This window comes from Equus caballus, chromosome 7, assembly GCF_041296265.1.
Source record: "Equus caballus isolate H_3958 breed thoroughbred chromosome 7, TB-T2T, whole genome shotgun sequence".
Lineage (NCBI taxonomy): Eukaryota > Metazoa > Chordata > Mammalia > Perissodactyla > Equidae > Equus > Equus caballus.
Window position 1 is genome coordinate 94,980,636 of NC_091690.1, and position 15,935 is coordinate 94,996,570.

Below are 15,935 nucleotides of genomic sequence, written 5' to 3' on the forward strand. Positions count from 1 at the left end.
GTAAATGAAACTCACAGTTTTTACTTTTGTCATTCCACAACTACTAAATTAAAATTTCAAGCTCCTCCATGAGTCAAAAAGTTTAAAACTTTCCAAGCATTTGACTGCTCATTTCAGATTCAGCAATAATAAAATGTTCCTACCAGAAATTCATCACTAAAATATACAAATCCTGATTTAATGAATATATGGTGCAACCACCCTACTCAACTCCCATTTTCCAACCCTTGCTTTACAAATTTCAAACCTGGAAATTCCTAACAACCTACAATACTGTACTGTTCAAAGGAGTTTTACCACTTCCACATCCATAATTTCTTTTTTGGAAAAAATAGAGTAAAATAAAATAAAAGTAAGATCATGAGATTTAGGTGGTTAAGGGCTACAATGGTGACTTGCCAAGCCCAGTTAATGATTACTTTTAACAAACAGGTTTTGTGAAGTGCTGAAAGAATAGAAAAATTGGAATAAAGGACTATCCACAGACAAAAGATGGACACAAGCTTCTAGATTGAAGGTGAACACTGAAGCTCATCCTTAGGTGACAGAGAGATAAAATGTGTCTGAGCAAAAGCAGGAAAAAAAACAAGATTCACTGAGAGATAGCAGTTAAGAAAGCTACTGGGCTGGTCAGTCAGCTGGGGTCAGAACCCGGACAAAACGGAAGCAGAGGAAGCAAGGTGGGTGACACGGAGAGGAGAGAGACCCAGTGTCAGGTAGATACCCGGGGCCTCTCACTGGGCGGCTGCAGATTCCTCAGCCCCTCTCTGTGTAGGTTTACGAAAAGGATCTTTTTTAAACTTACAACTTATTGTGGAACATAATTATGCAGAGAAAACATAAAACATATGCTTGGTGTTAAATAATTATAAATACCTGTATAATTACCACCCCGCTCAAGAAATAAAAATAAATGCCAGCACATAAAGCCCCTCCTCCACTCAGCCCACCCTAGTTACAAGCCCAACCCTCCTAAATTAAACCAAGAGATCTTTAAATTTATTCTTCATTTTAGTTTAATCAAACCAAGGCATGCATGTTAAAACAATCATAGCTTATTATGAATATCAGTGCCCTTCCCTCCATTTGACAGAGGCATTATTAAGTTCGCTATGTTCCTGTTAGTAATTCAAACCAAAATCTTCTGACATAACTCTTAAATTCTTCACAATACAACTCTATCAGGTAATCTGTCAACTACTTCACTGTTGTTGTTATTATTTTCCTATGGAGAAACCCTTCCCGGAGCTCTTTCCCCATGTTATCGGTTGCTCTCTACTCCTGCTGTCTGGCTGAACTGGAAACAATTCCTATCACTCTTCCTTGGGTAGGATCTTCTCTTTTAGCGTATTTTCAAGAATATTTCTGAGGAAGTGAATATTAAGATCTTGCATGCCTAAGAATACATTTTTGCTCTACACACATCCTTCATAATTAAGTGAGAATATATTTCCAGGTTCAAAGTATTTTCCCTAAAATTTTCAAGGCATTTCTCCATTGCATTCTAGCTCTTAATGATGTTGAAAAGTTCAATTCCATTTGTAGTTCCCAATCTTTGTATGTGAACCAATGTTTTCCTCTGGAAACTTACGGGAACTTCTCTTTATCCCCAGTTTCTTGCAGGTTTGTAATTATGTGGCTTATTGTGTGCCTTTTTCAAATAATTTAGATGGATGCTTTCACTTTGAAACACATGCTCTTTGGTCCTAGATTGTATTCTTTTATTCATTCATCCATCATTCATCCATTATTCATTCATTCAACACACGTTATTAAATGTCGTATATGGCACACACTGTCTTAGATGTCAGGAATGAAATAGCAAACAAGGAGGAGTCACAACCAGAAATTAAGCATAGCTGTTCTTATTTTTCTGTCAGGTCTCCTGGTAGAAAGCTTAAGGTGCTGGCTTTATCTTCCTTACGCAAACACAATGCTCCCATCTTGAGTTTCTGAGGGGGCACAAATTGCCTTAGCAATCTTTGTAGTAAAGCATAATGGTGCCCCAGCCTGGCACGTATATTGTAGATACTCAACAAACATGTAATTGTTCAATTATCTTTCCTGTGAAGAATGAAGATCCACACATAGAAGGATTGATGGTGATTTTGATAGGCCTAGACATCTCAGATTGTGTTACAAAAGAGAAAACATGGTTAACTGCAATGATATAAAAAGAACACTTTAAATGGCAGAAAGAAAAAATATGTAACTAAATAGAAAAATAAGCATAGGATGTAACCTGATTATACAGAGAAATAGAATTGGCCAACACACGTCAAAATATGCTTAAGTTCAATAATAGACAGTAAGTGCAAATTTAAAAAATAAAGAAATTCACTTTACATTTATTATAGTGAAATTTAAAAATAAATATCCAATCACTGTCAATAGAAATGGGCCAAAATAACGTCCCATTACACATTGCATATACAAATATTAGAAAATATAACAACATAAAATTGTTCAAAAATCGAAAATAGAACAGATGTGTGTGTTTGTCTTAATTATTTTTACTTTAAAGTTAGGTTGAAGATGCTCATCATCGCTGATCATCAGGGAAATGCAAATCAAAACTACACTAAGATATCACCTTACACCCGTTAGAATGACAAAAATATCTAAAACTAATAGCAACAAATGTTGGAGAGGTTGCGGAGAAAAAGGAACCCTCATACACTGCTGGTGGGAATGCAAACTGGTGCAGCCACTATGGAAAACAGTATGGAGATTCCTCAAAAAACTAAAAATAGAACTACCATACGATCCAGCCATCCCACTACTGGGTATTTATCCAAAGAGCCTGAAGTCAGCAATCCCAAAAGTCCTGTACACCCCAATGTTTATTGCAGCACTGTTTACAATAGCCAAGACGTGGAAGCAACCTAAGTGCCCATCAACAGACGAATGGATAAAGAAGATGTGGTACATATATACAATGGAATACTACTCAGCTGCAAAACAGAACAAAATCATTCCATTTGCAATAACATGGATGGACCTTGAGAGAATTATGTTAAGTGAAATAAGCCAGTGAGAGAAAGATAATCTGTGTATGACTCCATTCATATGAGGAATTTAAAACTATGGACCAAGAACAGCTTAGTGGATACCAGGGGAAAGGTGGGGTGGGGGGGGTGGGCACAAAGGGTGAAGTGGTGTACCTACAACATGACTGACAAACATTAATGTACAATTGAAATTTCACAAGATTGTAACCTATCAATAACTCAATAAAAAAAAAAAGTTAGGTTGAAGAAAATTAAATAATTTAAATGGCACTCTTTTTGATATCTGGGATAAACGACCTGCAATGTATTTGGTCTCTTTAAATTTTAAATATAAATATCTAGTGGAAAATTTGAAATGTTACAAAAATCATAAAATAATGTAATTATACAGCAATCATGTCTATAGAGGTTTACTATGAGCCAGACACCGTTCTGAGTTCTTTACATGGATTCTCACAATTGATCCTCACGACATGCTATGATGTCAGTAATATTTATCCCTATTTATCAGATGCTACTTATTGCAGCTGTTACTGTTGTGATCAGAACTAAGCCAATTTCACTTTCACAGCTGTCAGTTTCTTTTAGGTACAGACTGGTGACTTCTTATGGCTCTATTTCTCTATCCCCACAGCTTTACTACCATGTGGTATGTTTTGAAAAGATTTAAATCTCAGCCTCAATTTTACTGCACATGGAGATTTTTATCAGCAAGTGCACACACATATACAAATGTATACACACAAGAGTTCCACATCCTCTTCTTGTAAAATACATGAAGTCTTAGTTCTTTTTCTCAGAACATTGAAAAGTCCCTTGAATTGTTCCTTTTAGACAGATGTAACAATATTATAATGGCAAGTTTAGCAAATTTTGTCGTCCAACTGTGGAAGAATCATCTCTTATGTACAGAAACACAGAAACAAATCAGAGCCCAGGCCTGCGAGCCACACTGTGAGGGTACAAGCAGTTAAGTTCTTCAGATTTTCCTTAATGCAAAGGCATCTGTAGAGTCTTTCCCGAACAATCCACATACCCTGGTAACCAGAAATTTCCCTAAGGAAAATTTATTTCTAATGTCACTTGCTAATTAAAGAATAGTCAAGTGAAGATCATATAGTCCTAATGGAAGCACTTTTCATATTTCATCCTGAAGAATGCGTAACTAATTAAATAGCTTCAAATATTAACTAATTGCCCTGAAGAACAGATTGGAACTAACACACACACACATGTTGCCCTGCTTATAGTGAAGTGTTTCAAAGTGAATTACAGACAGCATAATAACCAAGACCGTTGTTCTGATTTACAATTATTACTATGCGTATGAATGTACAAGAAATGATTACATAATCAAATCCTGGATTGTGGCAGCAAGGAAGAGGGAGTGTACCTGTAACACATAAAGTAATAGAATAAATTATTTCTTCACTGTTTAAGGTACTCGTAAATCTCTGCTAAAAGTTTTCCTTTATTGCAGCTCTGACTCTGAGGAACTGCAGACGAGGCACTCCAGGCAGCTCCTACCGGCATTTTTAGAGCAAACTCTCCTAAACTGCAGACTTACACAAAGCTATACAATATCTCCTCTGAGCCAGAGTTAGTAGAACAGTGCACAAACCTGATGAGCTATCCTAGACAAAGAGATTAAGATATCTTCGTAATGAGTTGACACTCCAGTACAAAAAATAGCCATCAAAGTGAAGCAAGGAAGAGTCAGAAGATGAGGGATGATTTAGAATGAGGGCAAGTTTTAGACAAAAGAATCTGGATGCCATCGCCTCCCAGCTGTTTGACTTTGCCATGTTCCCACGTCAGTTTCACCAATTCGCTCGTGAGGAAGCGCCTCACATTCTCTCATGAGGAGCATATACAAGATACGTCTGCATTGACTGTAGCTCTAAAAGGAGGATTCACTTACTCCCATGGCCCTTTATAGTGATATTAAATAGTGTCAAGTTAAACAGCCTCTTCTGTGTTGAAAGATACGTATGTAAATTGCTGCCCACCAATGGCACTAGCATTCTAGTGCCATCAGGGACAGAACAGTCAGGCACTCCTTGAAGACTGTTACTCCTCAGCCTTCCTCCACTTTGGCTGTGCCTTTCGTTACATGACAGGGCAAATAAGGATGTGAACAGTGGCACTCACTGGCCTGTCGAAGGGCTGCATCTCAGTCCTGTGGGGCTGCTAAAAGCCGCACGTGTCTTCTCTTCACCACTCCCGCTTCGTGAGGGGCAGGCACCTCCCTCCATCCCCAGTGAGTGGAGGTATATGTGAGGTATTTTAAAAATCTGAGTTATCCTTGCGAAGTATTCTAGTAGCCTCTAAGCCCTGCCCCCATTCCTACTCATTATTATTCTGACCTGAGACTCATTTAACTAATTTGGTTAAGGAGAAAGGATTGGGTTAGTTTTGTCCTTAAACATTTTTTTTTCTCATTTATAGAGACACAAAGTTAAACAGCTCTCCACCATGGAAGACAGAAAAGCTGTGAGTCTTGCATGACTTCCATAAGCTCATGGATGGTTTCCCTCTTTACGTTAACGGCATGTTACCTACTGGGCAACACAGTGTGGTGTTATGAGCAGAGGATTTGAAGCTAAAGGCTGGCTTGGAACCCTGGCTCTGCCACTTACTAGCTTGGGGGAGCTACTTGCTCATTTTTGCTTAGTTATCTCATTTGTAAATTGAGGATAGTAATGATCTCTACCTCATAGGGTTGTTGTTAGGATTAACTGAGAAAATGCATGTAAATTTTTTGCTACATAGTAACTGTTTATAAATAATAGTTTTAACACTATTTGATTAAATTGAAAACGTTATAAGTGCAGTAAAATAGATTTTATTTTGTAGTGCTAAAACCTTAGTGTTAAAAAATACACTTCTAGTTCATTTACTAATACAACCATTGTATCGAATTATAACCTTATTAGTGATATTAAGAACAAACTGGTTAATGATTTCAACTCTTATTGATTACAGAATATGTAGAAATCCAAAGAAACATTAAAGACTTGGTAAAATGTAAAACAATGAATGAATCATTGGAATTAATCAAAATTAATTTCAGTAAGGGATATCTAACTAATAAAAACCAATGTAAATAAAAATAATGATTTATGCATGGAGATAAATTACTGTACCTACAGTTATGCTAAGAAAATATCTAATTTAATAATCAACTTTCTAAATATACCTACAAATTAATAGAAAGTAAAAGCTCTGCATTTGGTGTTGTTAACACTTCTTCCTTTAGTTGGTGCAGTTGCAAAGCACATATATAATGATATCAAAGAAAATGTCATTCTCTTCATAACGTTTAGTGAGAAACACTTCTGCTGTCCTTGAGCCCTAACTCTGGTAAGTATAGGAGTAACATGAAACAAGCTTGACTCTTCATACTCATTAGCATTCTTCTCAGCGCAGTCCCACGATTATAAAGTGCTCTGCTCAGCAACTCCGGAAAATGTGGAGCTTCGCCCATTTCCCGTTTCAAATACAATTTGTGTTTATGAATGTATTTATTTTGGATTTCTATCCAATTTTCTCCAAATCAAACCTACTTGAAGCAGCTTACAAAGCACACATGGTGCAACATGGGACTATTAGGGACAGAAATCAAATGGAAAGTGAGTTAGGCCACCAGAAGTGCTGCCAGACCCCTTCCCTGGGACAGGCCATGATGACAGTGCTCCTCACTGGGAAGCCACTTGGCAGCTTCCCGGCAGTTAAAGAAAATAATGGGCAAAACTTTAGTATATTGTTCTAATTTCCTAAAAAACAAACATGATTTAACTAGGACATTTAATACATGAAAGTATTAAGTACAAAGTAGAAAATTGATCAGGTTAGGGTAGAAGGGGGGTTGAACTGCACCCTAATGAGACTCAGTCTTCTCTCCACACATTCGCTCATCTGAAATTCGAGTTCACCACGTCCTACCATCACTCCGTGGCATTGGTGATGGGAATTAGAGCAACTGTCTGTGTGGCATTTGGTATGTGTCAGAGACTCAATGCCACTGCATAAAGACATGCAGGTGTGTACTGCACAATTCTAGGGGCTCTGTTCACCTCGTAGTACTACAGATTTTTATATATAATTTTTTTCTGAAAGATAGCAGGAACATGTCTTGAACAAGGAAAGCTTTTCTAATTCACACACGAGAAACACCATATCGGAAAATGGTGTCTCTGAACTAAGCTCAGACTGTGAAAGACTCTCGTCCTTACGGTAAGCCTTTAGGAAGGAGTGTTATTCTTGTTTTACAGATAAAGAAATTGAGGGTTAGAAAGACTGAAATGTGTCCACAGTCATAGAACTAGTCACTAATAAACCCAAAAGTGAAACCAGATCTATCTGATTCCAGAGTCAGATTTCTTATAAGAGATTTCACATCCATACAAAATCAACACAATATCCATCACTTCAACAGCTACAAACATTCTGCCATTCTTGTTTTATCTGTATCTTCATCCATGTCTCACCTTCACAATCAAGTATTTATAATCTTAGTCCTATTCTAACAAGAGGAATATTGACCGATCATCAGTCACTGATACAGCAGCGTAAATGAAAGTTCACGATAATATTTAAATGATACTTGCAGCACTAAATGAAAGGATTGGAGACTTCAGGGATGATGAGCACTGTTCATAAGGCTTTGTTACACATGTAGCACAGCATTTTCACCAATAAAGCAGGGCTGTCCACAAAAATAATGTTATAAAGAGATCACATTCTCAGTAGAGGTCAATGTGAAAATGCATGTCACATTTACTTATACAGCATAATTACTTGTTCCTAATTAACAAAGTCTGGTTATTCCTACTGAGCTACTAATCAATACAATACCCACAGCATCTGTAAAGGACAATTTTATTCTTTTTTTTTTTTTGGTGAGGAAGATTTGCCCTGAGCTAATATCTATTACCAATACTCCTCTTTGTTTTTTGCTTGAGGAAGATCAGCTGTGAGCTAACATTTGTGCCAATCTTCCTCTCTTTTGTATGTGGGATGCCTCCACAGCATGGCTGATGAGTGGAGTAGGTCTGTGCCTGGGATCCAAAGCCACAAACTCAAGTTGCCAAAGCAGAGCGCACTGAACATTAAGCACTAGGCCACAGCACAAGTCCCCAAGGCCAATTTTTTTAATACAAGGGTGCACTGTAGGCAAAATAATTTTGTAGGCAGCACACAATGCTTAATGTTTATTTTTAAAGCATCTTCATTTTTATATTTTCCTCTATAATTGGCTATTTTCATCTTAAATCAGCTTAGTATTAAACAATTGGGGACTCAACTTGCCAGAATGCTTTTGTAAGCACAAAATGTGTATATAAATACCAAGAATTTTGCCTAATAAGTGTAATCTACTACTCTTGAAGATCTGAGTCCCATCATTTGTGATTTGGCTGTAGAATGTACAATGCATATTATTTTATGATCTATTGTCTTACGTTTATTTGCACTGTGCGTAAACTCAGAATTCCAGAAATAATCACCTGTCCTCAAAAAAATACTAAAAATCCCATTGGAATATCCATATCTATATTATACCACACAGACACACACACACTGACATTTACTAAGCCTCTCTTATGATACTTTTAAACTTCATAACAAACCTCACAGCTTTTTATTATAACCATCCATTTTTATAGATGAGGAAACTAAGACTAAGAAAAGCATATGACTTATTCATGGTCACACATCTAGTGGATGTTAGAATCAGGAAACCAAATCAAGTATTTCTAAAATCAGTTCTTGTGTTGCCTCCCCTTGTTTGTTTTCTCTCTCATTCTTAGACAAATTAAATTTTCAAAATGTATACGTTAAATTCTGAAGTATACCCTGTACCTGGGTACTACTACCCATTTCCATTGTAACTGTTCTACTTCAGGTCAACATCATCTTTACCTGAACTATATATATGGCATCCTAAATGGTCCCCCGATTCCTGTTTCTTTCCCTCCAGACAGTTCTAAATATGGCCATTTCCTAAAGCACAGCTCTGATGATGCCATTCTCCTCTTTAAAAACTGACTGCCTGGAGCTGGCCCCGTGGCCGAGTGGTTAAGTTCGCGCGCTCCGCTGCAGGCGGCCCAGTGTTTCGTTGGTTCGAATCCTGGGCGCGGACATGGCACTGCTCATCAGACCACGCTGAGGCAGCGTCCCGCATGCCACAACTAGAAGGACCCACAACGAAATATACAACTATGTACCGGGGGGCTTTGGGGAGAAAAAGGAGAAAAATTAAAAAAAAATCTTAAAAACTGACTGCCTACTCATTTTCAATCTTCAGTGTCAGGGGTGAACGTCAGAATTGAAGAGCCCCCAACAATTCTTAGTCAAGAAACGAAATTTTTAACTTACATCCTTGTAAAAACGCTGCCTTCGCAGACAGTAAAAACTTTAAAAAATTGCTCTACAATCTTTCCTTCCCATACCGGACAAACTGCCCATAGTTTTGATTATCTATTTTTTTTTTTTTTTTGCCTGAACTTCTACTCAACAACACTCAAAAGAGACTTACAGGCATCTGATACTCCCCACCCAGCTAAATGCATCTCTTCTTTCACTTGTTGTTTTCCCTTTCTCCATTTTCTTAACGTAGAACTGTCCTGGGAGGAAGAAGACCATTGTATTTCAGGGATTTGATGTTTCCATCTTCAGAGACAGGCAATGGAGGAGTACGGCTCCCAGTCAAAACCTAGCTGTGACTTTTCATGCAATCAAAAAGGCTTTGCCTGGCAAGCATCGTGGGAGAAAGCTGCTCTCCTGGCCCAGACCTAGTGCTCAGCCAGTGCATTACAGTCTTTAAGGGGAGCTGTAGCCAGGGACTCAGGCACCTCCTGGGTGGTGATGCTTTTTTGCACATTTGCATTCCTAGCCCAGGTGCGTTCTCTAAGTGTAGAACTCTGTCCTTATTGGTCTTTTTTGTCCTTACTACTCCACCACAAAACCAAAGTCTTTTCTTCCTATAACATTATGCACTCTAATTTTTTCCAGGTTCGTACTACCTCATAATAGTAGGCTAACATGGATTATGCCATCATCTCCTAGAAGCACACACAGTCTATGGAGCATTAAACACAGTTTAAGTGTGTGAAACTGACAGGTTAGGAGACATTTCATTAGATCATCCCAAGCCATACAAATCATGACATCCCATTTATTCTGTGAAAATATAAACTCAAATCATTCTTCAAGATGGAGAATGTATAACAAAATAAGTAGTAGTTACAATCCCATTACCATAAGTTTTTGGTAGAGTTTAAAATCTTTGAATGTATCACCTGTATTAGACAACGTACCAAACTGCTGTAGGGAAGAACCAGTGCTCAGTGACACCTCTAACTGATGAGACTACATCAGGCCACTGAACCAAGAGATTCCTAAAAGATTTAGTTGTCAGTAAGGCATCCTTCCAATCCACTGAGCCATTTCTACCAGTGACATAGGTGGTATGTCAAAATTTAAACCCATTCATCCTTACTGGCTGTGAAATAGAAGCTAGAATCAGATGAGTGATCTCTTCTGTCTTGCTTGCAGCTGTTTATGCTCTGCTTTGTTGCTTGTTAAAAGCCAGAAACACCTTTGAGAACAATCAGAAGTTCACCTCTTCTACAAGAAAGCTAATGACCGCTGTGTCAGTCTCTTTCGATTTCTCCCCATTTGACATGCTGATAAATGCTAGCCCTGCCATACAGACACAAACTTTATGTGTGTATAGAACAGAAAAAGAATGAAAAACAGCCCTGTGCTGAAGGCAAATTGAACAACATGAACACTCTTCTGAACGCACATATTTTGCCTACCAAGTTCAGCCCCCTTGAAAATCTGACGTCTAGAATATCTGTCCTACATTTACTCCCAACCCTGTAACTCATCATTTAGCTCCACGGAAGACATTCACCCATTATTCTCTTTGAACACTTGATATTCTTTTCGTTGAGAGAAGATATTTTACCTGCTTCATTCTCAAGTAATGCTTTCTTTAAACACTAAGCACTTTGAAGAAATTGCCTGCATTTGAATAAAGCAATGTGTTAATCTTTTTTTTTTTAAAGATTTTATTTTTCCTTTTTTCCTCCCAAAGCCCCCTGGCACACAGTTGTGTATTTTTAGTTGTGGATTCTTTCTAGTTGTGGCATATGGGATGCGCCGCCTCAACATGGAGTGATGAGTGGTGCCATGTCTGCGCCCAGGATTTGAACCAGCAAAACCCTGGGCCCCAGAAGCGCAGAGCACATGAACTTAACCACTTGGCCAGGGGGCCGGCCCCGCAATGTGTTAATCTTGATAGATCACCCAACTTATTCCTTTGTAGTAACTGCTTTCCCCTTAAAGTAAGGGTTCTTCCTATAGAACATTTATCAAAAGCAGAGATTGGGGAGGAAAGAACCAGGCTAGTTAGTCTGTTTAAAGAACTGGTAACACACAGCATCTAACCAATGTAATTTCATCATCTAGAAATAACTTGTAATGTTAATTTAGTTATTTTTTGGAACACTTTCTACTTGCTAGCTGCTGTTTTTTCACTATGATGGAGCAGTGAATAAAAGAGACATAATTTTTACCTTTATGGACCTTGTGGTAGAAATAAGACTACAGAAACTAGACAGATAGATCATTTTAAAAGTGACTAGTTAGTTACAACTCAACTAAGTTATCTGAAGAAGTTTAAGTACTAAGATTATAATAAACTCCTATTCTAGCATCTGGGGTCAAAGGATCTTCTGGGGAAGGTGCAATTTAAGTGATATGTGAGATGTTCACTAGCTGGGGAAGAATGAGCCAAGAAGAGAAAACAACATGAATTGAGATCCTGTGGCGGGAAGAAGCTTGACAGAATTGAGAAATAGAAATAATATGCTGTGATTAGATCACAGAGAGGGAAGTCAGGGCAGGCAGGGCCTGTGATGCACTGTTAAAGATTTTGACCTTTAGAAGACAAGCCTCGAGGAGCTACTGAGAGCCTCTAAATAGAGACTCTGTTGTGTGGACAATGGATTGAAGGAGGATGCTGAAGGGAGCTGGGCGACGGAGGGAGGCCATCCCAAGAAAGATGGAAGAGATGATAACGGCTTAGCCCTAGGGGCTAACGGTGGGAACGGAGAGAAACAAACACATTCAAGACATTTTTAGAACTAAAAGTTATGGGATATGATAATTGATTAGGTATGGAGGTGACAGAGAAGATATCAAAAGCAACTTCAAAGTTTCTTAGCTTGAGTGACCATTGCTGTTACAAACATTTATTTTTACCTGTGAGAAAAAAAATAGGATTATCAAATAAGATTCACAGGAATCAAAGATCTTACTCAATACTAATTCTTACTGTAATTATAGGATAAAAGCCACAGGTAACAGGGGGAAGTCAGGTCTTCTAATGTATCCAGCTCCTTTCTTTGCATTAGGATGCACATTACACACACTGAACATAAGCAATCTCTAATACACGTATATTTTCAACAAAAGAAAGTAATGCTTCATGAATTCGTAGATTCCAGATTTACTTACCATAAGCAGCCCTAGACAGATGGGGTAAATCGTGCTAGAAGCATTCCATAATGAAGGACTCTCATGGTAGTAAACACCATTAGTATTGTCTGATCTGTTATTAGCATGTTCAGAAGAAGATCTGACCAGGTTGCATTTCTTTCCTGGGCTTCCTACAGGAAGAGGAGAGAATGGGGCCAGTCGTTTTCTTATCCCTTTCCTTCCCACTGTGCATAGAAAGTTATACAAAGTATCTATTCTACTTCATAAAGAATACATACTGGAAAAGATAAGCACATTTTCTTTAAAATTTCTCAAGTATTTTATAATTTTTTTAAAATTCTTTAGAATTATTATCATTCTTACAACAACAGTAAGCAGTCGGTAGTATTTCATTTTAAAGACCAGAGCACTGTATCTAGAGAAGTTACCTAAGTTACCAAGGACCGTTCTGCCTCCAATTTCCAGGTCCTTGTCTCTCTACCACATTGTCTCCTCAATATGTTTTAAATAGTAACTTTAAACAAAAAGTAAATGCAAATCTAAAATTGAATATTTTCCCCTAAGTTTGAGATGCATCTGTACGAAAGAAAAATAAATGCTTGAATGCATGATTTAATTTTATTTTGATGGCCACTTCAAAAATCAAGAACCTGCCATTTACTGGTGTACTGAAACGACAGTTATTTTCAACTTTGAATAGAAACACCTATGAATTGGGATTATATTAAGTGGGTTATTGGAAAAGATATGAAAATGGCAAAAAGTAGAGTGGCCTTCTTATTCTGATGTATCAAAACTGCATTAGAATATTTTATGCTAATAGTAAAAATTGCAAAACTACATGCAGAAAAGTCTGTGTTCCACATATCATTCGAAATGCTTACTGAGAGGGGATTTTTAAGAATAAATAATCTCTATATACCAGCTAATGTCCTCAAACCATATGGTTTTACAACACTTTTAGACCAATCTATTCACTCACAAATTTGTAAGGACAAAAGCTAATTACAGATCATTGATAAGCTTCTATAAATTATAGAATTTGTGTAGTGTTGAGATTTGTCCTAAGACTTTAGAAGAGCCAAGTGATACTTAAGCCAGCCATACAAGTGCTTCCCAGAAACACCTTCAAACAACATAAAACCTAATTGATCCCCAATATCCTTAATAATGGCAGCCTCCAGGTTCTAAACAGAGGAAGATTCCTAAGCAGGAAGATTCCTGTCTTCTTTACAGAAAAAAGCAAAGATGTGTTTTTCTACCTTATTCATCTATAGATTAACCTTCTACTGTCAACCTCTCCCCACCATAATAAAGCCAAACATATACACACCCCTTCCGCCCAGTCGCCTTTGTTTGTCTGCTTTCATATTATAAGCAAAATCCACCTGCAAGGCCAATACTTCTGTCCAGTTAGTTTATTTAAGGTTGTTTAACTGTAATCAGGTTATATTTTTGTCAGACATTACTCATCATTTTCTTACCACCCAGAATTCTGGATTTTTCCCTAAGCATAAGCATAGAAAATGGGAAAAAAATACCATTTTCCATTTATATTTTTACTCTTCCATAGTACAACTCATACAAGTTAAAATGGTTATAATCACCACTAGCATTTACAATATTTAACTCAGAAGCAAAAACAAGCTTAAGCTGGAAAACAGCACTAGAACTTGAAACTTCTCACTACATCCTGAGGCGAGTTCTCTTTTGATGTGAAGAATTCCCTGAAAGTGATGGAAATATATTTTGAATATGATTCATTCAATAACATTATTAATCTCTACTTGCTGATCCCAAAGCATCTCCTCTCTCCCTCCGTGTCCCAGAGTTTTGGAAAATGCTTTATAAAAATCCCCACGATGGAAAAGGCTGTCATCTGCCCAGGGATACAGAGCGCCGGAAGGAGAGCCATTCCCACCCTTACAATGAAAAAGAGGAGGACCAACTTCAAATACAAGATGTTTTGTAAGATGAATAAGGTCTGAGGATCTAATGTACAGCATGGTAACAATAGTCGATAATACTGTTGTATAACTGAAATTTGCTAAAATAGTAGACCTTAAATATTATCACCAAAAAAAAGTGTAAATAACTGATGGACGTGCTAATTAACTCGATGAGGGCAAAGTCCCTTAAAATCATCAAGTTTTAGACTTTCAACATCTTACAATCTTATCTGTCAATTGCAACTCAATAAAGCTGAAAAAAAAAAGAAAGAAAAAGAAACTGATGTGTCTAGGTTGTCACTTGATTAAGGTTAAACCATTTGAATTAATTTGTTAGGGCCACCATAACAAAGTACCACAGATTGGGTGGCTTAAACAGCAGAAATTTATTTCTCACAGTTCTCGCGTCTGGACACCCAAATCAAGACAGGTTTCTTTCTTCTGAGGCCTCTCTCCTTGGCTCTGTCTTCACATGGTCTTCTGTGCAGGTCTGTGTCCTAATCTTCCCTTTTTATAAGGACTAGGGGCCACCCTAATAACTTCATTGAATCTTCAAAAACTCTTTAAAGATCCTAATTCCAACACAGTCATGTTCTGAAGTCCTGGGACTTAGGACTTCAACATGTGAGTTTTGAGGGTACATGGCTGCCTCACACTCAGCCCTAAACACCATATGCTCATTTGTTCTCAAGTTAGTAGACCTCATACTCATCTGTCCTGCTCTCTAACTCTGCTCTCTCTTCCATTCCTTTTTCTCCCCACTGAGCAGAGGAGGAAATTAGAATGCTTAACTAGATTAAATGGTTTAAAAATATTTAATCTGATTGTACCATGCCAATACCTAATAGTGATCTGAACGATCTCTGACTCCAGAGTCTGTGCTATTCCCATCCTGAAAAGCGCTGACTTTTTCAGCATCCACATTCCTTGGAAAAAAGTCAGTATAAGGTGGGGTAGGTGTGAGGGTGGAATATGGGCATCAGACAGACGTGGGTTCAAATTTCTGGCCTGCTGCTTTCTTACCATATGACCTTAGACAAATTACTCAACTGCTTTGGATTTCAGTTTTATCATGAGTAAAAATCAGGATGACAATATGCAACTTTTGTCATTGTTTTAAGTGGTATAAGCAAAAATGCTTAAAGTATTAGACATTTGATAGCATCGCAGTTCAGCCTCTCTGTCTCTCTCTATTCCCTCTCCTTCTTTCTTCTTTTATTGTATTGAGGTTTCAGTTGGGTTTGAAATAACACAAACGCATACCTTCATATCTCGCCATCTATTTCTTCCTCTTTTACATGAGAGCAAGGTTGTTCTAGCACTTTCCCAAAACATACGTCTAGGTATAAAGTAACTGCTTATCTTTATAGAGTTGGCCTATAAGTTAATGCACAAGTTCATACATTTTTCTAAATATGATTTTTCAACTGGAAACAGGACCCTCCTACATCCTTTGTCAAACTGA